This window comes from Leopardus geoffroyi, chromosome E2 (genome assembly GCF_018350155.1).
Source record: "Leopardus geoffroyi isolate Oge1 chromosome E2, O.geoffroyi_Oge1_pat1.0, whole genome shotgun sequence".
In the NCBI taxonomy this organism is placed as follows: domain Eukaryota; kingdom Metazoa; phylum Chordata; class Mammalia; order Carnivora; family Felidae; genus Leopardus; species Leopardus geoffroyi.
The window spans coordinates 51,289,270-51,314,119 of record NC_059335.1 but is presented as its reverse complement, the minus strand read 5'-3'; the positions used below and the strand labels follow the sequence as shown (position 1 = coordinate 51,314,119).

The 24,850-nt window shown below is 41.6% G+C and overlaps 1 long non-coding RNA gene across 1 annotated transcript; it reads right to left on the bottom strand.

The window, feature by feature from the left end:
- Window positions 1-13,558: 13,558 nt before the first annotated feature.
- On the bottom strand, window positions 13,559-22,245 carry LOC123579480. Its single transcript, XR_006702788.1, has 4 exons — window positions 21,963-22,245; window positions 21,568-21,688; window positions 20,870-20,993; window positions 13,559-16,070 (listed from the first exon to the last, which is right to left on the bottom strand). It is a non-coding gene; the product is annotated as an uncharacterized LOC123579480 (long non-coding RNA).
- Between the last annotated feature and the right edge of the window lie 2,605 nt (window positions 22,246-24,850).

Here is a 24,850-nt window from a genome sequence, read left to right as displayed (position 1 = left end):
AAAAAATTAAGAATGATGTGCTAAATGTTTTTTGGCTCTTACAGGGGAGAAGTCTGTTTTATAGCTATTATAGAGCGAAATTAAATTATAGTCAGTAAAACTGGTTTTGAACAGCTAAGTTCAACTTTGAGTTGGGACACTCAGAATTTAACCATTTTTCAATATTTCACCTAAAGAAGAACAACTGGTCTTGAGTCAAGGCAAAAATACTAATTAATACATTAAAAGGTGGAGAGTTTTATGATGTTTAAAATGAGTGACAAAGAAAGTTCGGTAGAATGATTAAAAGAAAACTATGAGGGAGAGATGAAGAAGGATGTTTTGAATTAATTATTTTTGTTTTTAGTTTTACATTTGCTTCATTGACTATAAGAATAGTGTCCATACATCATTCTTTGATTCAGGTATTACTTATGGAGCACCTAATATAAGTCAATCCCTAAGGAAACAGGAGACAAGAACAGTCTGATTTTCCAAGTTAATAAAAAGGTGTGTTGGTGGAGGTAGGTGGCTGGGAAATGTATCATAATAGGGTGACAAGTGCATTAGGACATATAAGAGACACCTCATATGGTCTTGGGGGTAGGATAGAGCATGGGAGGAATTTACTATAAGCTTGAAATAGGGAAACATGCAAAAATAGTAAGAGAACAGGAGTTTTAATAGTTAATCACTACAAATACGTGAAATCAGCTCTACAACGGAAGATAAAATTACCTTGCTGGTGACAAGGGACTAGTCTCCCCATTGCTGCTTTATGTATTGAGAAGATAACAAGAGTAAATGAAAAAAATTTAAGGTCTTGTTTTTTTAATAAAACCTTTTTCTTAAATTATGAAAGACATGAAAAGGACATCAAAGACATAGAAAGTGAAGATTTTGTGGGTCAAGATAACAGGGACACAGTGACCATAACAACCAAGAACAAGTTTAAATAATTCTTAAGAATAATTAACGTCCAAGGGCACCTGGGTGGCTCATTCAGCTGAGCAACTGACTCTTGATTTCTGCTCAGGTCATGATCTCAAAGTCATGGGACTGAGCCCCACATGAGGCTCTGGGCTGAGTGTGGAATCTTCCTGAGATTCTCTCTCTCTCTCTCTCTCTCTCTCTCTCTCTCCCTTGCTCCCTCTGCCCCTCTCCCCTGCTCATACTGTCTCCATGCTCTCTCACTCTCAAAAAAAAAATAATAATAATTATGTCCAAAACTTAAATGAAAAGATGACAATGTGTCCTTTTTAAAGTCATAGGTCATCATTAAAAGGTCTCATCCAAGGATTATTCAATTATTTAAGAGGATCCATCTGTGTTTGATTTTGTTCTTTACTACTTGATGGGAGCATTGATAATATCATTTAATATGTTCACTTTTAGATTTCTATCTCACCGGAAATCTACACTCCAAAGGTTTCAGTTTATGGTCCTAAAGAGCATTAGCCAGTTTTATATCTATTAACAAATTCATTTCACCATTCATCTGAATGACTCTTTACATTCCTGTTCCTTGAATTCTGCTTTGAAACAGGTATATCATCTGATTGATTGCTTCATTTCTTAACAAACTTAATTAAACTGTTGGCATATCCTTATCATATGTTTATGTAAGTTGTGTTTTTAACTTTTTGAAATTATCCCTCAACAAAAGGCATTACTCTATAAGTAAAGTCCAACAGGAAATGCTGAGATTATTAGACGTGATTTAATAATAGACAACTCACAACCCCTCTGTTAGAGCAATCTGAAAGCCTAATTTGCTCTTGGCTTAAAAACTGGATCAAAAATCTAAAGTTCCCAGTGGGCTCCACCCCAAAGATGAGGACCTAGAAATTATATGGCCCACCATTGGGGTGCCTGTGTGGCTCAATCAGTTAAGCGTCCTACTTCAGCTCAGGTCATGATCTCGCAGTTTGTGAGTTTGAGCCCCGCATTGGGCTCTGTGCTGACAGCTCAGAGCCTGGAGCCTGCTTTGGATTCTGTGTCTCCCTCTCTCTCTGCACCTCCCCTACTTGCACTGTCTGTCTCTCTCTCAAAAATAATTAAACATTAAAAAAATTTTTTTTAATAAATAAATGGCCCACCATCACATCAAAATAAAATCTTACTGCTGAGTGAAAAGTTCATGATTTTGTCCTAGCACTCTTTGTATATGTATACACAAACAGATTTGAAATGATAATTACCATATCTCAGAGCAGAAAGGTATGAAATGATAAGGTGCTTTCATTTCCCACTTGGTACAACTGTATCATTTAAATATTTGAAAATGAGCATCTATTAGCTTTAATAAAATATAAAACAACAAAAATATCCCATACTGAAAAATGGCAATTTTGTATTATTTGTATTAATCATTCCTACTGTAATGCTTTGAAATCAACATGGGTAATTTGGAAAGGAGTATTCCACTTAAATTTTTTCTTCCATTGGTTGAATACTGAAAATCCTATAATAATACCACTGCCAGAAGTATCCTCCCCGCCCACTCCCCCCCCCCCCCCCCCCCGGCACTGGCAACAATCATAATTCACTGAACCAATACTGTGTATCATGTATAGGAGACATCTGATATATACTATCTCATTTAATCCTCAGCACTCCTTTGGAATGGCTATCACTATCCTATTTTAGAGATAAGTTACAAAGAAGCTTAGAAAGGCTGAAGCATTTAGTCAAGTCGAACTGGAATGTGCACCTCCAGACTTCATGAAGCCTCATCCACTATTCCACGCCACCTCTGCTCTATTCTAGTGCCCATATTAAAATGCGAGAGCAGGAGCAACCTTCAGAACTGCCTGCCCAGAATACAAGGCCACAATCTGGTCACCAAGACTCAGAAGGTGTCCACTGCATAATGGTGATGGGTGGGTGCCTCTGTTTGCACAGGTCCCTGGATCCCAGATCTGATTCCCTGTGGAAGTAATGAAGCCGGTGAGCATCATCATTCTTCAAAGAATTAGAAAACAAGAAGGAGCACAAAATCATTTCCAAGTCACCTGCTACCAGTTAAATAAGATTTGAATGGATTTTCTAATGTTTCAAAGTACTTCCTTGCAGATGACTAAGACATTCATAAAACCAGCCGTGAGAGTTCTATTCCCTGTAAGAGTAAACAGTTATGATAGAGGAGTAACTGCCTACACCCAGAGAGCCTTTTAAGAGGAGACTGATAAGAGTTTATATATCTCAGACAGAGAGAAAGGGCCCCTTTGATCATTCTCCTGCAAATCTCCAAAAGCTGACAGAAAGCTGCTTTAGGTTGTGCCATATTTTCTTTTTAAAATGCATATGGAACAACTAGCTTAGAAGTAACACTTTCCTTTTGAAGATATTTTTTTTCTTAAATTGGAAACAATTATGGGAGTTAGACTCTTCCTCTTTTTTAAATAGAAATTTTCATTGTAACTTTTTCTCTGAAAAACTCCTTTGGAGGTAAAGGCAACAAAACCATGCAGTTAGCTTCTGGATTTGTTTATCAGAATGGCTCAAAATTCCCCCCTTTTTTTCCCTCCGTCTTGTATGTAATCAGAAAATGAGGCACAAAACATCACCACCAGCTGCCTTATTTCCTATTCCTTGGATTTCAATAGAGACAGACCAAATGGTCTCCTGACTTAGCTGAAGGAGATAGAAAGATGCAGTTAGGGACCCTTTATTTTTTTTTATTTTTGAGGGGGAGGGAGAGAGGAGAGAGGAGGAAAGGAGAGATAGAACATGACTGGGGAGGGGCAGAGAGAAAAGGAAAGAGACAATCTCAAGCAGGTCTGCGCTGTCAGCACGGAGACCCATGTGGGGCTTGAACTCAAACTGTGAGCTCATGACCTGAGCTGGAATCACAAGTCGGACGTTTAACTGACTGAGCCACCCAGGTGACCCAGGGACACCCCCCCTTTTTTTTTTGTTTAACTTCCTGTGACCTTTTTCTCCAAGAAAAATGCCTTTCTGGTACCCTCTACTTCTCTGGTCACTGTGATGGGTCTCCAGTTTTCAGGTGAAATGGGGTCCCTTATTACTTGCTTCACTCCAGTGCTCTCATTACTTGAAACAGTGATAGAATTCTGCACAACACAGTGGTATTATCAAATTAGGCAGGGAGGCATGAGCACCTTCTTCCAGCTCCTCTCCCAGTCTAGAATGTCCTACTCCCTTTCTCCCACTACATCTTCCAAGTACAGCTTTAGCATTACCTCTTCCACGGACGCACCATCATTCCCACTGGCAGGCACCACAGAACTTTTTGGAATTCCTAATAAACGTAATGATCATCAGGCTCACAGAAGACATTGGGACCTGATTGTTCTGTAATTATTTTTGGATAATTTAGCTTTAATTTATTTCTTCATTAATTGAGCACATATTCCTTGGGGCCTTCTAGGGGTTAGATGGCACAGTCCATGCCCTCAAGGACCTGCCAGTTTCCTGGTGATGGTAGACAAGTCAACACCTTTGAGGCTCAGTTGGATAGTTATCCTCAAATTCAAATTGTTCTAAACTGAACTTCATCCCCTTCCTCCAAACTCATTTCTTCTCCTAGTTGTGGCAATAGCAGTCAGGCCCAAAGTGACTTAGGTCGTCCCCTTGAGGTCACACTTGCCTCTGCCTTCTCCCCCATGCTCAGGTCCAATTTTTAACAGCCAAGTAAGCTCCCCCGGAACCTCATGGGTACTTGGGGTCCTTCGCTGTCCCTTCTGCCTGAATATTTTCCTTTAGTCTGGTAAAGTTGGAAGGAAAGAGTCTATGAGGACTACTGCAAAATGTATGGACACTTTGCATGGGGTTGATAGGAGTTATAAATTATTATTGTTGGTGTCATTATTACTTCAAAAGGGAAAAAACCCAATTCAAGCTGGCTTAAATAATAAATGAGCTTTGTTGGCTAACTGAAGAGAAAGGAGAGACTAGCTTAGGGTCATACTTGGTCCAGGGCTCCAATGATCTGGTCAGGATTCCAGTTCCTTCTCCATTTCTTGCTCTTCTTTGTTGGGGCTCACAAGTTTCTAGCAGTCTCTTTTCCTCTGATTCCAAGACGGCTTCAGCAGTTTCTTTGGGTATATATGTCCTGCTTATGTCCAGAACGGATCAGAGAGAGTCCATTTCTCAGAAGTTCCTCCAGAAATCTCATTGACTTGGGTTGGTTCCTATGTCCACCTCTGAACCAACCACTATGGCCAGGAGAAGGATCACTGAGAGTGGCCTAAGCCAAAAAAGATCCACTCTGGCCTTGGAAGTGAAGTCAAGACTACTCACGTCATAGCAGGGAGTACTTTTCCAAAGAAAATTCAGGGTGCTGCAGCTGGCAGGAGATGGGAGTACTGAGGAAGTGACACACAAACGTCCTTTCTAGGGCCCAAAGAATGCTTTGATGGCAAAATGCAGGTTTGGATGCGATAATGGCAGCAATGGGAAGCCAGTGGGATCTTCATGTAGTTGGTTATTTTCAGATTCCTCTTTCTTGTTTTTTTTCTTAATGTTTATATTTGAGAAAGAGAGAGGGAGGGAGGGAGGGAGGGAGAGAGAGAGAGAGAGACAGAAAGGGGCAGAGAGACGGAGACAGAATCCCAAGCAGGCTCCACGCTGACAGCAGCGAGCCCTAAGTCTCTCGAACTTAACAAACTGTGAGATCACAACCTGAGCTGCAGTCTGATGCTAAACTGACTGAGCCACCAAAGGACCCCATCCGGTCTCTTAATTATTGAATAGAATAACGATGAAGGGAAAAGGAGAGACTTTGGAAGTTGGTAGAATGTTACAAAACGTATGGTAGTCATTTTTGGAAGGGATTAAGCCAGTGTTATGTCTTGGCAAATGGAAAAGTCTAGGTTAAATAAATCCAACAAATGAATAAACGTGTATTATTGGTGTGATTAGCCTTTCTAGCATTCATCAAAAAATATCTGAATATTAAAAACAAGCCACCTACTCACTGCTCTTTGCATTCTACAGACTTCAGAGTAAATGAATCAATAGTTAAGAGGCTTTACGCAGAAATTAAGAAGGAGGAGCTTCTCCAAGAGGAAGATGATGCCAGAAACATTATACCTACCCACCTTATTACTGAGTTGTCCTAAGGAATGCTAAATTATTTAACTGTCTAAATGTTATACTTTCTCCTCAGTTTAGTTTTATTAATGAAGTATAGATAAGCTTCTTTAGACAAATATTTGCAATCTGAGAGACACTGGAACACCAAAATATCAGAGCTAGCAGGAATCCATAGTGTGACCCATCTGATAGAAGAGAAGGTGGATTGGGAAAGGGAAGTGGCAAGCCTGAGGCCACCCAAAGAACAGGTGGCTAAGGTATTGCTCTGGAGACAGCCAGTGTGGAGCTCTAACCTCCCTGAAGATCTAGGCCTTTGTGTTTCTTTCCATCTCATACGGGATCTCAGTCCCTGGAAAGTGCAAGCCGAAGACGATGATGCCCAGGAGTTGTTGTTACTTACGTAGCTTTATTAAAGTATATAACTGATACACAAAACCTGCACATATTTAATATGTAAGATTAAATGAGTTTGGGCATATATGTACACCTGTGAAATCATGATTCCGCTTATAAAAGGTACGTAAAACAGTCAAACTCCTAGAAGCCAGTCAGGTTCTTGGGCACTGTCCAGGGTGGGACAATGCCTTCTTAGCTCACTTAAAGGCAGTTGTCCTCAAAAGTTGACCGCTAGATGGCAGAAAAAATCCATGTACCTGATAGGGAGGCACCTGTTCCTCAGATTTTGGAGCTCTGAGTATCTCTGAGGAGACAAGCTCATCTGCCTGGTGAGTCTGGAGAATTAGGCATCAGCCTACCACCATGTCAATTCTGCAAGTCTGCATCTCTCTCAAGAGTCCATTGGTTAATTGCATCCTTCTTTGCAATAAAATATATTAGAAGGAAATGATCTAGTTGGAAAACTATTTTCGAAAAGGTTTAAATGACCATTAGGTAGTATTTCATATTTCTGAACTAGAATTTTCTACATTACAGAAGAGATTATTTGACAACCCGGAGAGATGAATCTCTAACTGCTAAAGTGGCATCTGAAATATTTTTAGACAAAGGGGAGGGAGGTCATCAGCCTCTGGAGTAAAGTCAACGGAGGCAGCCAGATACTTCTAGCAATAATAATAAAAGGCTCATCTTTGTTCAACACCTACCATGTGCCAGGAACTGTGCAAAGCACTTTATATTGGTAAATTTACTTAATATTCACAACAATCGTGAAGTAATGCATATTAAATCTGTTTTACAGAAAAGTATACTGAGGTCCAGAGTTTAATTAATTTGCTCAAGGTCATATAATCAGGAAAATGTGACTTAAAAATGTATATAGACTGCACAGAACTAACAATATGGTGCTTAATGTTAGCATCGTTAGGGCCTTATGAATCCAGATGAAAAGTAATTGTCCCTTTGGGCCTGGGACTCATGTACGAAGAACATCTCATTACTGGAACACTGGAAAAAGTGGATCTGGAAAACAGTTTTAGCTGTGTTACTCTGAGTAAGGATGAGCAGAAGTTCTTAAGGGAGCATTGTAATATACCTAGGCTGCCGTTAGCAGAGTGTTTTAGACTAGGACCAGTCTGCTGGCTCCAGGTCGCATGGCCTTCTGCACAGCGGAGTAGTCAAGTCACACATCTTGGCTGCTTGGAGCAGCCAGCTCAATCTGTCTTCCATTTCCTCCACAGGCAAAGCACATCCAGCCTGACGTACTTCTCTGGTGTGTAACTTGATGTTCAGGAATTTTGTGGAACACGTCAGCACCCGTGGGACAGAGTAAGCTTTGTCGGGGGTGTGGCGTCCTGTGCCTAGAAAACCACCTCTCGGCTCACTTGGCCATGTCCTACACTCACTGCGGTTGTTAGGATTCTTGGTACAAAGTGAGAGAACCCAGCTCCAGACAGCTCATTAAAAAGGTGGCCATGAAATAAATTTAAATATACCTCATAGTACATAGAATGGAAAGCGGCTAGACTTCAGGTTGAGATTAGAAACTGGAAAGATCCTGAGATCTTCTCCCTTCACCTCCTGTCCCCACCTATACTTCTCTGTACATCTTCATTATTCTTGGTTCTTAGCCCTGAACTTTTCCTGCTGCTTAGTAAAAATCCTGGCCATCCACGGCTCTGAAATCCCCATGGTATGTGTTCTGCCACACAAGAAAATCTGACTTCCAAGTTTCTCACAAAAATATAGGATTCTGAGACGTTCTGGGACAATATTGTGCAAAGACCTTAATTCTTCTGGCTCAGGCCGTAACAGGCTTCAGAAGCTTTTTGCTTTGCTTTTCCATCACGATGGGGGCTGTTCTTGCTCACTTTCAGATAAGGCTGTATCAGCTCTGCTAATATAACCTGTTAATTTCAAAGGACTTTGTAAGTTGGCTGTGATTCAGATTCTCAGAATTGGGAAAATCTGTGTCTTTTGAGATAGGAGAGTTCTTTTCTTTCTCCTTCTAACTTTTGTTTTTTCCCCTCAAATATCAGAATGCAATTTTTCCAGGTGCCACGTGGCTCCTCCACAACATACAGACCGCGGTAGTTGTTTTTAACGAACGTTATCACCAGCCGTTCAGCCGTGGCAACTTTTGTTTCAGTGTTGTTGTTGTTGTTGCTGTTGCTTTTAACTTTGGGAGGTGACAGAGAACTCCTTGTAAGATGCACACACCGAATGTCACCGTCTGCATCACTGATATTCTCCCGGGTACCAGGAACTCGGCACTGCAGAGGGCGCCAGCACTCATCCTGTCTCTAAGTGTGCACACGCAGGGAAAGCCTTAGGTAAAACTGGCAAGTGTTAACAGGCGTCACTATGTTTGGACCCCAGTTCTCTCCTGTGTTGCCCCCTTTCCCCGGCAAGACCACCCTGGTGTGATGAGATGTGGGTATGTGGAACTTGTCTGGTTGCCTAAGAATTGCTAAATGGGATCCAAAGCTGAAGGAAGAGGCATCAGAGCTCAAACAACTAGGGACAGATCCCAGATCCCAAGAGAAGTCTCCAAGCTGTCTCTGCTGCCTCAGTGTCATCCCTCACCCTTTCCTGCCAAGCTTATACAAACAGAAGATTTGGAAGAGGAGGGTGGGCTGTACTGTGGCTCTTCCCACCATGCTTTTCCACCTATGTTCTAGCCTTTTAGAGATTCTCCAAGACCATCCTTTATGAAGGACACAGGCCTTGGGAAGACAGATAAGCATTCTTTTTCCCCAGCTCGGTATGTCTGCACATATAGGAAGACGGCCTGTGTCAACAGGGAGCAGGAAGGAAAGAAGACAGAGTGCAGTGGAACCCAGTTATCTTGGAGGGTCAAGGTCATGAGAGTGACCCAGGGGTCAAGAAGAGTCTACTAAGGGTCTTGACCTTAAAACCAATAGTTATTATGAATTCTTTCTCATGCCACAGGCAAAAGTCAGTTTCAGGTAGATTACAGATCTAAATACGAGAGAGAAAACAATGATGATTCCCATCTATGATTTACAACATCCCCACGACCCCGTGGCTGGCAACAATTTCTTCAACCGGACACACTCACATGTACTGTAGCAATGCTATTTAGTGCCAGGTGTTTTATAAAGTTTATGTTCTACTCACACAATTCTATGAGGTAGGAGTAACTTTCCACTTCTGTCTGGGAAAACACAATTCCATATCTGACTGGTTGCAAACTTGACAGGCATGTGTTGAGAAGTCTGCTTGGAGTTCTCATCCGAGCGCTCATCTCAGCCCACAAGTTGGCCGCAATGACATTTCTAGTTAAATCAGGACTCCTTTTCATACAGAAGTGTTAGATATTGCAAACTGAGAGAAAACAAATCTACTATTCATTAAACACCTATCATGTCAAGGACTAAGCTAGCTCATTTATATGCTTATTTTGCTCAATCCTTACAACAGCCCTATGAGGCATATATAATTATGCCCATTTTTATAGTTAATAGAACTGATAGAGAAGTCAAACATCCTCCCCCCAGGTCACAAAGCTAGAAACCTGGATAGGAGCCAGGACTGGATCAAGATAGTCATCTACATTTACTACCCATGAAATGAAAAGGGTAGGGGTTATCTGGCTTAGAAACTTTTCAGAGCATATGCTATTCACCTTTGGCCTCCACTATGGGATACTCTTCGTTTTCTTTCCATGGAACCAAAGGGATTCCATGTTCTTCCTTGTCAACAGCCAGTCAAGGGGTTATTTTCCAATTATACTGAAAGATCTTTGGGGCTAGATTCACTTGGATTTTGGAAATTTGTCCTTAATGATTTTAAATGGCAAGTTCAGTTATATAGGACCATGGATGTTCTATGCTTGATGTTTCAGGGCAGTGATTCATGCTTCCTTTAAAAACTTAAAGAGATTTAAATTTTCAATTTTATCAGATTCATAGAATGGGAAAAAAATATATGCAAAGGTACTATGGGGCACAGAATTTTTTCTGTTGTTGTTTCAGGAAAGTTTTCTTTATTGTCCAAAAGTTTGTTTTTAAATAAAAGTTCAGAAGCAGAGACACTATCACTGATGAAGATCATTTATCTCACTCTTTGATTCAAACCTTTGTATTTCTGGCCTTCCCCTATTTTTCTCCAAGATTATAAGCTTTTTCTGTGAAATCTGTTTTCCACTCAGCTTTCCTCCAACCTCCCCACACTCCCTACCCAGTAAGCACTGGAGACTCAAGACACAGATGGTAGACTTGGCTTGAAGATGGAGGGGGCCATGTGAAAGTTGTGACAAGGAAATGAGTTTGTCCCTTCTCGCCCTCCTGTCATCAGGAATTGGGCAGCGACTGCCATGTCTGTGGAAAAGTCTCACATATGGTATCACAAACTAACCTCAGCATGATGCTGGAACAGTAGGTGGAAACAGAAATGCCCATCCTTCGAGGTGATAAAGCCGTCCGTGACTTTCCTAGGAAATAATCATATGTGATAGTTGGATAAACCCATCCATGACATTTTGAGGAAATAACCATATAACCTTATCTTGTATTTCAAATTACTTTAGGTATTTGGTAAAAAAAATCATGAGTTTGTGCCACTCCTCTGAGAAGTGGGTTTATCCTGGTTGGAGAGTCAGAGAATAATAAGGTGACGTAGTTGCCAAAATAATTTACTTAGAAGGATAGCATCTGGTCACGAGAAGTTTAGAAACTTGGATTGAAGGTTTGGGGATGGCGGTAACCTATAGAAGGAGTAAGGTTCTTTCAACTTTAGCTTAGCTCAGGGAGAAACACGGCAGGACAGACCTAGCAGCAAAGTTATGTTCAGATCGTACTTGGAAGGAAGGCAGCTGGTGACTGACAGAATTCCTGAAGGGGACAGTGTCCCTGGATGGAGAAACTCCACAGAGCAGGACCAGGCAGAATATGCCAAGTCTGTGGTGTCTGTGCCATAGAGGACAATGGCTTCCTAACACCAGACACTTTATTCTGGTGAGTTGAGAACTGGAGTTAAATTTTAAAAAGTAGTACTTAACATACCACTTGTTGATTTAATGTACGTCTCCTTGAGGAAGGGTCTGTCTCTTTAACTCTTGTTTCATGTTATTTAAGGGTTAACCTAAAAACAAAGTTATGTTTGGTTAAACAGCTTTATTTTTTAACTAAACTGCATTTTATTAAATGGCAAAAACAACAGCAAAGAAACGGGGAGATGTGGGGAGCCTGGGTGGCTCAGGTGGTTAAACATCTGACTCTTGGTTTTGGCTCAGGTCATGATCTCACAGTTTGTGAGTTTGAGCCCATGTCGGGCTCTGCGCTGACAGCACGGAGCCTGCTTGAGACTCTCTCTTTCTCTGCCCCTCCCCCACTCACATACACACACTGTCCCTCTCAGAATAAACATAAAACAAAAGCAAAAAAAGAAACAGGAAGATCTGATGGAATTAACTATGGTTTGAAGTCAGACATTGCTGGTCTTCGAAATCTTGACCTGCCACTTCTTAGCTGGGTGACTGTAGTTAGAGCACCTACTTAGTTTTCAGCATTCTTGTTTTTAAAACTGGGATAATGGTATCTAACTTTTAGTGTTGCTGCGAAAAACAAGTCAAATAATAAATGCAAAACCCTAGTTTAGTGCTTGAAACTTAGTATGCAACTGATAAACAATTCTGGTAAAAGAACATTACGTCAGTCTCTTCGTTATACACATCAAAGGAGTTATATTTACCCCTAAACCCTTCTTCCCCAGCTGGCACCAACCTTTCTAACAAAAATGGAAAATACAGGTATAGGGTTCATGAAGAAACAATTTCTTGATAACTTATTTTGCAAATGTAAGGTATTTTAGGAATGGCAAATCCACGGCTCACAGCTGCAAAACTTACATGAAGTTTCTCCTCTTCCCATCATAAAATGCTCCAGAGATTTGCACTGGGTGACTATTAGAATTAAGGAAAGACCATGACCAAGTCTTTAAAACCCCCAAATAAGAGGACAATTGGGTACACTTTGGGAAGAAAGGAAGCATTCCTTTACCTTGGTTAAGTAGATGAAGCCACCAGTACTCTACCCGAATGACAAACACAGTTGAAGTTGCACATGCAGGTCATGAGGAAATAGTTGCTCCCCAGCGGTTAAAATCTAGCAGGTATTTAAAGAACATTTGGAGATGTGTAGCTTTCGGCCCAACTTCAAAATGGTTTCACAGGGGACAGCTTGATTGAGAACTGACGATAGTAGTGTTTAAAAAGTGAAAGGATCGGGGAGATCCAGGCCTTCTCATTCCTTTCAACTCCCATTTCCCAGAGCTCAGCAGCCCCCAGCATGAAGGTGAGGTCTGCAAGAACTGGTGGGAATCAGCTTCATGATCAACAGAGCCAGCCAAGGAACAGCACAATGGTGGTTTTGTACGAAGACAAAGCGGATGGCTGTGTTTCAACCAATTTACCTCTTTATTCCATCCTATTAATATTTGCAGCCAGGGATAAAGGTTCTTAAATACTTTTTGCAGCATTTCACTGTTTTGATGAATTACAATAACAACATAGAGGGCTGTGGCTGCAAAGAATGGAAAATGATTCTGCGCAGCTTAAATGCAAAAGGAAGTTATTTCAAGTCTTATTGGGTAGCTCATCAGATTGAAAGAAGAATTGAAAATCAATCAGCACAGTATCAAGGTAGGTCTAAGAACCCCGTAGCAGGAGTGATCAGTCAGTCTCTGTGGAGACTGATATACAAATGGCTTAGACCTACCTCCACTCCCATGGTAGGTCATTCTTCTTGAGACTCAAGTCCTGGGAAAGGGAGTCGAATTATCCTGAATGTCCAGTGGGGAGGGGGAGAGTACAGGGCACTGTGATTGATACAACCAAAGATGTTGATCAGTTTTGCAAAGGAAAACCAAAATAGTATTACTTAAAGAACTCTGGAAGTATTCTGGGCAGGCAAAGCCTGTCTCTACAAGACACATCATTCTGGCAGGTAATGATTTTACCTGGAGTAAAGCTTTCCCAGTAAATCAGGTGCTAATGATGAGTGAAGTATAACAGGAGCTAATTATCTGACCGACACCTCACTCCTATTAGAGCTCAGGAATAGCAGGCACTTTGGCATAGATGATTTTACAATGAGTAAGAGGGAAGAGAAAGAAAGAAGAGGAAGGGGGAAAAGGGAAGGAGGAGAAAGACCCAGTGGCTCACATCAAAGCCATGATAACCCAATGAGGGCTTGGGGGTGGTGGTGGAATAAATATCTTCAGCCCTTCCATCTTCCCTGTGTGCAACATGCTTCACATAGTTCTGTCATCATGTCACAAGGCACCTGAAGAAAGGGCAGGTAGAGCCTATTCCCAGAAAGAAAATCTTTCTCCTAGATCAGCACTGCCTACAAGAAATACAATGCCAACCACGTAAGTAATTTTAAACTTTTTAGTAAGGCACACTACAGGTAAAAATTAACAGGTGAAATTACTTTTAATAATATATTTTGATTCATTATATCCAAAATATTATCAGGCCAACATATAATCAATGAAAAAAATGAATGAGATATGTGACCTTCTTTTCACACTAAATCTTTGAAATTCAGGGTGTAGTTTATGCTGACAGCATATCTCAGCTGGGACTGGCCACCCTCCAATAGCCACATGTGGTCAGTGACTACCATATTGGACAATGGATGCTTAGAAAATTCTGGCATTCTGGCTTTGCTTTGCAACATCGAAGTAACTGAACAATTATTGTATGATTATACAATTGTATCTGGGGTATGTGTGAGGGTGGGGTGTTTTGGTTTTCTTTCATTTTAAGCAAAAGTAAAGGGAAACACACTTTATTTCCATTCCATGTTTCCCAAGCTAGGACATTGTTTCTGTTCAGATTCACAGTTGCCATTTTTTTTCCTAATCCTGTTTTGGGAGGAAGCCAATGTTCTGTGAAACTTCAACAACGGTTTCTTGGGAGACAAAAGAGAAGACTCCCATACAGATGAGGAACATGAGGCCAAGGGAGACCAAGTAACTTGCCCAAAGATTGCAGGCTGCGTGGTTGCAGAGCTGGGATCGGAGCCCCCATGCACGGTGCTCCCATCCGTGGGTGCAGAGCTGCCTCCTCCGCGGTGTGTCCCTGACCTTTGTCCTGCATCAGACACACTGGTGTCTGGCCCAGCAACTTCTCCAAGTCCTCATTCCCGTGCTATCGCCTTTGGTGTGTGGCTTACTGCTCCCTGATTTTCCAGGTGAGGATGGAGGTGGTCAGAAGGATAAGTGCCCTACTCTGTGTGGGTGAGGAATGGACTACGGGGAAGAGAAAGCCGCCGCTGAGTCCTTCCTGTTCAGAACACTTATTCTACACTCTACAAAGGCAGACTTAGTGGTCTAATGACTCTGTTTGATGATGCACACTTTTAAAGCTTCATTCTTTTGGGTACAGGGAGGCCATTTGAAGGGCATAGGAGGGCTTGGAGAATGACTTTGTTCTCACTGGACTCACTTGGCTCCATTAGTAGCACTCTTCCAAGTCATAGGCTGGTGTGGGTCACTTGTAGTTTTTTTAAATTGTAGCTTTTTTTCTGATTACGACAATAGTACATGATTAATGGAGAAAATGTGGGGAAAAATATGTCTGCATCAAAACACAAGTAAATAAAAATCACCTGTATTCCTAGAAGGCGGGGGAAAGAAAGGCTCAAAATGTTGAATTCTGATGTTTCCTTCTGATATTTTTCAAAAATATGAATATGACATGTATACAGTTTGCAGTTTTAGCGAGATTGCACCGTACGATTTGTTTTTTAACCTAGTTTTGCCCTTTGCTTCGTTGAGGCCTGTGGGTAGATTGCAGTTTCTAGTCATTTTCCTGGGCCGCCAGAATTGCTTTATACAAGTCCTTTCTCACTGGCCTTATGACCTAGCTGAGGCAGGACCCAGTTCCCCAGGTCTCTATGGATGGAAAGCTTCGATCAGCTACTCTGACTCCTGCTGGATTCCCAGGACTGAGGATTCCAATAGGTTAATGTCTCAAAATGTACAAAAACTTGCTTTGGCCTGCTGGACAGCTCCAAATATAGCCGGGAGTGTGTCAAAGACTTCGTGGGTTTGGAAGAAGGGTGTTTACCAGCTTGGGGCTTGGAAGGGTGTGTGGAAAAGGGATACAATACAATAAGTAGAACAAAGGTGAATAAATGTGAATTCTCAGCCCGGTCTGTGATGGGCAGGCATGGTTACATGAAACCTAGGACGCTGCCATGTGGCCAGCTCATGCTTGGTTCCCTCCACCCCAACACACACCCGAGCAGTCCCAAGGGAAGGCTTAGCTTTCCCCTCTTTGGGGATGTAGGACCTAGATGGGCCCTGAGAAGAGGAGATGGTTGTCTAGGTGGTACGTGTGAAGGCAGGGGACCAGCGATGCTGATGCGTGTCTGCCCCATGACTTCATGTTCCCGTTCATCAGGTACATTTGGCTAGAACGATGGGTTCCTCTTCCGTTGAGGGAGTGAATTTTTGTTTCCTTTTCCTAAGAATCAGGAAGCAATCGATTATCTTTTTCACAGTAACAAGCAGCAAGAAGCAGTCAAAATTTCTTTTCCTAGTTTTTTCATGGATACATTTGTTGACCAACTCCCTGAATTCATCCTAACATGTGCTGATAACTGCATGAGAAAAGCAAGGAGAGAGAGATTTTTCCACCTGTGAACATATGAATAATGGCATTTGTTTTTCCTTTACTTAAAAAAATAAAACGTACTGTCTACAAATACTGAAGATGACAGGAGTATATGCACAGATAATTATATGAATTTAGCGATCCATTTGTCTAGGGAAATCAGCTTTGTTTCAAAGAAGATTAAGGAACAGTGCTCTCTCAGAGTACTTTTCTCTGCTGATCACCTTCTGATTGTTGACAGGGAGATTTGCCAATTTCTTTTTCCCAGAAACTTTGTGCTCATGTCAGGATTCTCTCCAGCAGTGTTCCTGCAGAGGTATTGATTGTTCTTTCCCTGAGTAAAAGAACAGCCAAGCCCACCTTCAGCGAGGCCACTCTGGCTCTAGAATGATCAAACATTCTGCCATTTACACACTATGTAGCTCTGGGCGAGTCACACCAGCTTCAGGAGCCAGACTCCTCACCTGCGAGACGGGGATGAGTCTGACTCCCTCACTGGGGTGTGGTGTGGACACAAGGAGGCGTGACTGAATGCTGAGAAAATGCACGGCTGATAAAAGCAACAGTGTTATTGTCCTCCTCTCCCTCAGAACCGAAGGACAATGCCAATCCCTGCCATTTACTGAGCATGTGAGTGTACCGGGTATCTAACCGGTATGTTCTTGTTTAATCTTTGGGACATCGAAACAATGTGATGAAGTGAGTATTACAAACTCACTTTGCAGATGAGAAAAACGATTGATTTAGGGATTCTTTTCATTATAAATGAAAGAGCCAGAATGTGAGGCCTGAGGAGTGAAACTTCAGAAGGGATCATCGCCAGCACTTACCAGTTCTTCCTTACAGGGGATCTTGCTGCCTGATACATCCCCAACAAGCTGGCGTGTGTGTGTTTGTGTGTGTGCGTATCTTACCACGTGGGAATAAACTAGGAGTAAATGTTAGGAACTCAAAAATACTCTTTCCCCAGAAGGAGACACTGCCCGTTTCTCTCATCTCCGCACTCCTGAGTGGGTGGAAACCAAGCACTGTCCCAGGTCCCTTTGGCATGGGGGAAGGCTCCCGTTCAGAGCACCCTTGGCCACGCAGAGGCAACTGACCACTCAGTCCCTCGATACAGACTCGGAAGCTTACTGGAGAGGCTGCGTCACCCCTGCAAGCAGCATCTACCCCTGTGCGCACCTAGAGGGGCGGTGAGCTAGGCCTGGGAGACAGTCCTTCTCCCCCTTCCCAACATATGCTACCAGTCAGCTGCCCCTGCTTCTGAAAAGAGCCTATTTATTTTCATTACTAATATATGGTTCTCCCCTCTGCCACAACATTGCTCTGTGAACCTTTCCTCTGAATCCCTGAATTCCTTCTTGGGCTATGTTCTGTGCTAGAAGCTTGGCAATTCAGCGGTGACCGGGACAGGCTGTGTGAGGAGTGTCATACACTCTGATCAGGACAACAGACATCAGGCAAAATATCCTGAATTAGTATTTGCAGGAGATCCACGTGCAGGCACAAGAAGTACAGAATGCTTTGCAAACATAACACCGGGGGCCTCTGAAACCCTCAGTCTCAGGTCCTCATCATTAAAACTGGTAGCAAAATTTCTTCTCAGGCTGATAACAGCAGATTTTCTGAGAGTCAAATTATAAAGTACTTTGTAACTTTTAAATGTCTTATGCTATTTTTCTGCTTTTTAATAGGAATAATTATGAGGATACCTAAATTATGAGGAAGCATATTACCATTACTGATTATAAAATAATCTTAATCACATTTAATATTTTTCCTACCTTCTCTACAGACGAAGTAATTCCACTTCCCAAACCTTCTTTGAGATAGCATATTCTAATCATTTGTACAGATGTGGATAGAGCCCTTCCTGGACAAAATTGCTAGCTGTGGGGGTCATAGGCAATGAGGGCCAAAGGGGATAGGAGATTGCTCAAGAGAACATGCCTTGAATGTCTACCATCTGTGAGCATCTCACAACTGCTTTACAAGATGGGTGTTCTTTTTCCAGTTTTCCGAAAAGGAAGCAGTTTTTAGGGTTTTCATTGAACTTGTCAAGGCCACTCAGCAGGTGGGTGGTGCAGTCCTCAGCATCTGAAGCCTGTGCTCTCCCATCAAGCCGACAAGCATCCCAGGAACATTAACTTTGTAGCCTTTTTGCCCCTTGGAGGTGCTTACTGAGCCGGCACTTTCCTGGTTTAAAAAAAGGAAGTGGATGGACATTCACTGAAAGTGTTTTTGACTTAGCTGTGAGCTCCCCATCCCAGTGCTGAGCTCCTGGAAAATGGAAACTCCCTTTTGTGTTTGGTTTTTGATACTATGAAGCTTCTAGAAGGTATGCAATACAAAAATTTAAACTGAACCAAATGACCCCTTTCAATGTCATTTCTATTATAAAAAATGACTCAGAAATGGCACTGGCTCCCTTTGGCAGTGTTCCAGATGGAGCGAAAAGTCTAGAGAAGCAATTAATGGTGTGCATTCTCCAGTCTATGGGGGCACCCTCAGATCTGGCTCCCCACTCCACTGACTCATAATTCTTGCTGAGGCTTGAGTTCTTTTCTGGAAGGCACTTCTCCAAGTTCTACATCTGGCCCTGCTCTAATTCTTGGTGAGCACAATGAGGCTCGTGCTCTGTAGCTTGCCAGGGTACAGGGTAATATTTCCCATTTGCTTTCTCTCCTCAGAAAAACTATTCAATGCAGAGAATTAAAAAATGTGGCAGACACAAGCATTTTTTTTTTTCTTAGCAGCAAAGTCTGGGATATATGCCCTTCAACAGCAATTAGGTTTCTTGTTCACTTCAATCTCCTGTATTATCTTACACCTTGGCATGATTTCTGATGTGACATTTTCCTGTATAGACGCAAGGTAAGACACTGACACTCACTTTGCATTTGACAGGAAGTTGTTAAGGCAGCACTCACAGTTTGGAAGATATAGGAAAATAAGTCATCTTTGCATGACTTATTCCCAAAGCCCATTATAACAAAAAGCCCCTGATAATTCCAGTTCATATTAAATTTTTGTCATTCAGAGAAAGAACAATTTGGGCAAATAAGTGCTCATTAAAATTTATTTAGAGGGAATATTTTCCATTAGGGTATTTCATTATTTAAGAAGAAAATAGAAGCCTATGTAGTAATGCATAACTCTCACACCAACATGGCATTTCAGATAAATTACATTTGGATAAAGATGAACGTGTTTGGGTTTGGAAGGCTGATTGATTCTAGCAGGTACTGTAGTTGCATAATGATAAGCCATGTTGAAAGAAGTTACTAAAAAACAAGGATGAACCCAAAGAAATCCACCAACAAGCCAATACAAAATTATTCCATGCTGGCCTAATTTTTGTTCCTTTGGGAACTGAGGTTTGGGGCCCCCATATAGAAGGAGCAGGCCCGTGTGCATTCCTGAGACTGGGTGGTTAAAGGGATAGAGAGGCAGTTTAAGGAGTCAACAGGGAATAGTAGGCAGTCTCAAGAATACAGACCCTACCTCACGGCATCACATTTCATTTTTTTTTAAGGCAAAGGAAAGATGACTTGGCCAGATCTGGGGTTGGGCCCACCAGGGAGCAGCCGTGAAATTTAGGTAATCACACATCTGTCTTAAAGAGCTGCATTTTCCATTCATAACTGGCTTAGTAACTTTTTTAACACAGACTCACAGCAAGTTCTCAGGATGTCACTTTTTGCCTCAAGGCCCTCTGCCCAGACACCTCGGATGATTAAGCTTTCTCTCTAAATAGGTTCTAGTACCAATTCCAATGTGTGTATGTGGTGGGGGCGGGGGGGGCGCTTCCCACACCAACAGGCAATTCTCAGGATACCAGCACATTGTCCTACAATTCAACTCAATTCCGACACCATCTACCTGGAGACGGCATCAGATTCCACAGGTTAGAGGCTCAGTCCTACAAGACTGTCCCCAGCCCCTACCCCAGCCCCATTTACATGCCAGTTGCAAGCCCAGGCTATTATTTGCACTTCTCACTGATTGGCTATACAGTGGAAGTTCCCAAGAGCCTCTACAGTTGATTAATTTGTTAGAGTGGCTCAAAGAACTCAGGAGAAACATTTTACTTCCTGGATTACTGGTTTATTATAAAAATATAGAGCTAATAAGGAATAGCCAGACAGAAGACATGCAGAGGGTGAGGGGTGGGAACCGGGTAGGGAGCTGCAATGCCCTTTCCAGGGGCGCCACCCTCCCAGCACCTCCACGTATTCACCCCCTGGAAGCAATGTGAACCCTGTTGTGCTGGGTTTTTATGGAGGCTTCATTACATAGGCATGACAGATTAAAATCGCTGGCCAATGGCGATTGATTCAAACCCTGGCCCCTCTCTTCGCCTTGGAGGTCGGGGGCGCCAGGTCCTGAAAGTTTCAACCCTCAAATCATGTGGTTGGTTCTCCTGGCAACCAGCTCCCCATCCTCAGGTTACCTAAGGACATTCCAAAAGTCACCTTGGTAACAAAATGAAAGACACCTCTGTCACCCTCTGCACAGGAAATTCCAAGGGTTTTAACAGCTGTGAGCCAGGAATAGGCTGATAACCAAATATATTTCTTACTGTCCATCACAATATCACACTCTCCACCTCCTACCCAGGTTTTCTTCAATGAGCTCCCTTTCTGCCTCCACATCTTCCTCAAGTGGCATCCTATGCACATAGTTGCCATGGTTACTTGTCTTTCTGTTGTTCCTACTACTGGAATCCAACAAGTTTCACAAACCCTCACCTCACCTCTCAGAGGGTACATTTACTTTACTTACCAGCTCCAACTTGTACCCATTCCTCACTCCTCAGCCTGAATGACTACATCCTGATGAGCCAGAAGAATGAGGGAGCACAGCACAGGTAGGGAGAGCTCTGCATGATCATCCACGGCTTTGGTACCTGGGCCAAGAAAGTCCATTACCTACTTTAAGCCTCAATTTCAACATTTAAGAAATGGGCATAAAACATCCATTTCAGGGAAATTCTGGAGATAAAATGATATAATGTATAGGAAAAGGCAAGCAGGTTGTTACCGATTCAACAAACATTCATTAATCAAGCAACATTTTATGTGCTGTGAGCTACACAGTGTTTCCTGGTCCTTGTTTTCGTGATCCTTGTCATCTGCTGTCTGGAATGTGGTTGGCAGCCAATTAATAACTGAGAGTAACACTACCAAAACAACAAACATTTTCTTTATTCTATGTTATTAAATTAAATGCTTAACTTCTGCTTTACTCAGCCCTGTATATGATCAACATTTATTTAATATTCTAAGCAGGTTGCCTGCCACAGCTTAAAACTTTTGAATGCCAAGGGCCAAATCAGATTCTTATCTCATACAAAGAAGCACTTGGTAAATCTTCTGATGGATTTCAACCTTCTGTCATTTAGCATATATTAGGAGTAAGTCTCATACATCCCATTCATCAAGTGATGTCCAACATGATTAAGATGTGAAATATGTGCTTACCCAACTGAAAGAGACAGTTGCTAGTAAGTTAAAAATCGGTATCATTCTTCTCCATGTTTCCCAAACTCAGTAATTGCTGGCTAATTTGAACTTCAAGGATAACTGCCAGGAATTAGAAGACCTGTAAGGTAAAATGAATTTTAGTTCTAGACAGACCACCAGTATTTTCCTTTTTCTTGTCACTACATTTAAAAAAATATCATTTATCATGTTTGAGCAGCTCTGATTCCTCAGGGAAACAAAACTGATAGTAAGCTATAGAGATACAGTTTCCAGAAGTATCAAAATAAAGCAGGAAGGAGGAAATCAAGATATTTCATTTTTCCCAAGATATTTCTGGAAAACCTGGAGCTCTAAATCCCATGCTCTTAGTTGATTATTCTTCGTATACATACATTGCCATCCTAGTGAGGGCCCACTTTGCAGTCTCATGTTCTTTCACTGGTGTCAGACTTGAGTGGGGATAATGGGGATAATGCAGGACCTGTCTGGCAGTGAAGGTCAGGGACATGTTTTCAGTCATGGAACTAAGAAATGCTCGGACTTGCTGACATCTATATCTTCACGTACCTAAACTCTCCTAACCAATATATGTTTAGTTTTAATTTTAAAGCCTTAACTTCAGAACTCAGAGTTTTTAAAAATTTTTAAATTTACGTATTTATTTTGAGAGAGAGAGTGCCTGCAGAAGTCGGGGAGGGGCATAAAGACAGGGAGAGAGAGAATCTCAAGCAGACTCTGTGCTGTCAGTGCACGACCCGACATGGAGATCAATCCCACAAACCATGAGATGAGAACCTGAGCTGAAGTCAAGAGACAAGACACTTAACTGACAGACCCACCCAGGTGCCCCTCAGACTGAGTTTTAGTCTCACATGAGATGCTCATTAAAGTCAAGAGTTATTTATTTATTTTATCCTTATGCAATGGTTATCATCAATTAAACGGCAGTGGCCAAGTTAAACAGCATTGTTCCCCTACCAACAATCGTGTATGCTTCAAGTTCATTTACATAATGAATACAAAATTTAACTGTTTATAGTTTATAGGGGCCAGATAAAGAAAGAATATTATGATTACTATTTTTAAAGTACATGATCAACCAGGACATTCAGTTGAGATCCCATAAAGTCAATGCCATGTGGGCAAAGACATTATGCGTTAGGACAAAACTGTCGTACATCCAACCTAACGAAACCTAAAAGTGGGCCTCACCAGAAACAAAGTGATCTGTTGGTATTTTAACTGCGCTTAGGACAAAAGCCAACACTCTTTAGGAGAAGATAACATAATATGCAGTCTCATTCACAGTGTCCAGCATGCAATAAAAAAGTAACCACACATGGTAAGAAGTGTCCAATTATAAATAGAATAGTCAATAGAAACAGACCTAGAGGTGATCCCAAGTTGGCAGGCAAGGGCTTTAAAAAAGTGGGTAATGTATAAAAAATAAAATGAATGTAACATTGAATATTTCAATTGAAAATTGTGATCTATAAAAATAATCAATGTCCTAGAAATGATAAAATACAGTATTTGAAGTAAGGAACTCTTTGAATGGATTTAACAGTAAAATGAACACAACAGAAGACAGAATTAATAAATCTGAAGAAATATCAAAGCAGAGGTCAATGTACATGAAGCACGAAGAATGAAGAAAAACAACAAAAAAACCCAGAAATAAACAAAAAGGAAATGTAGGACACTGTCAACAAGTCTAAAATATGTGTCATTGGAAAACCAGAGAGAAGATGTACAGAAATTATATTTCAATAAATAAGAGAGCCAAGACTTCCAAACCTGATGACAGACACTACTCCATTGACCAAGAACTTCAATTAACACCAAGCCAAAGAGCTACAGAGAACACCACACTCAGGTACATTACATTTCAACTGCCAAACACCAAAGATAAAGAGAAAACCTTAACGGTAGTTGAGCTATGTGTGCATTTTGTTGTTGCCATGGTAACCTTTAATAGCAGAGCTAGGTGTACATTTTTTTGTTTCTATGGTTACGTTTGTCCCATAGGGGAAAAGGAAATGGGTAGGGATTTATGCCTTTTGTACCACCCCACCCTCCATCTTTCTTGTAAGCACCCAGTGATGTCCACGAAGAATAACCTGTGAGTTGGTACAAAATCTCTTTGTGTCTGAGAACCTCAGGAGTTCTATACTCTCACACTTGCCCATGCTTGGTCTTTAGCAACTCATTAACATTTTTTTGCTGAAATATGACCCAGTTGTGTGGCTTGGTGAAGAAATTAGGATGGTCTCCTTATTCGAGGCATAGTTGTGTTTGTGTCAAGTTTTCTCTGACTGTGGGAAGCCCAACCTACGACGGGGGAAGGAATATTTGGTCAACCTTGTCCATGGAATTAGTTCTATTGGTCTAAATTCACTTTCTGCATCCAGCCCAATGCATGGTAACTACTGCATTTGGATGGTTTCTTTTCTGGGAGCAAACGGCTGTGGGTCCAAGCTGTTGATACATTTCTAAAACTATGTATTTATTTTGTGATTTATCAAATCTTATAGTCTTTGAGATGAAGTGTGATAATCTATTAATTCCCTTTGGAACTTCATAATCTGTGGATACATGCAGAGCAGAAGGAATCTTCCTAGACCCTTGACAGACACATGTGCTTTCAGCATGAACTGCTCACAACTACAACTCACACTGGCTGACGCATGACAACTGGACTTTCTGGTGGAAGTGCACTTGTAAGATTTGAGGTCCAAACTTTAGAATCATTAATTTAAAAAGATCGAAAAGGGGAAGGCACTTATTATGGGGGAGGAGGGATCCCTTTTACCATGATACCAGACTTGCTGGTGTCTTATTTAATAGCCATTACCCCCCATAGCTTTTTTTCCTTTTATGGTGAGGTTCTTCCTTAAGCCTGTCATGATATTAATTCCCTTGGTCAAGGGCTGGTTTAGGAAGGGACATGGGAAAAATTATGACCAGGTGATGTGTGTTTATGGGTATGGATGAGAAGAGTGCTGGGTGGTTTGCTAATTTTGTTGTTGTTGTTGTTTGTTTTTGTGGAGACACTGTGAAAGTAGACCTCCTTCTTTCATTGGATTTTTTTTTTTTATGACACCTGGGGTGGCAGCAACCAACTTATGTCCTAGTAGAGTAGAAAGAGAGAAAGAACATAACTCCTTGACAATGACGGTGAGACAGTGAAATACAAATTAAGCAGTCATATAAAAATCTAAGCAATATACATAAATCGTGGAATGACAGTATTGATAACTTGAGAAGTATATACCAGCAC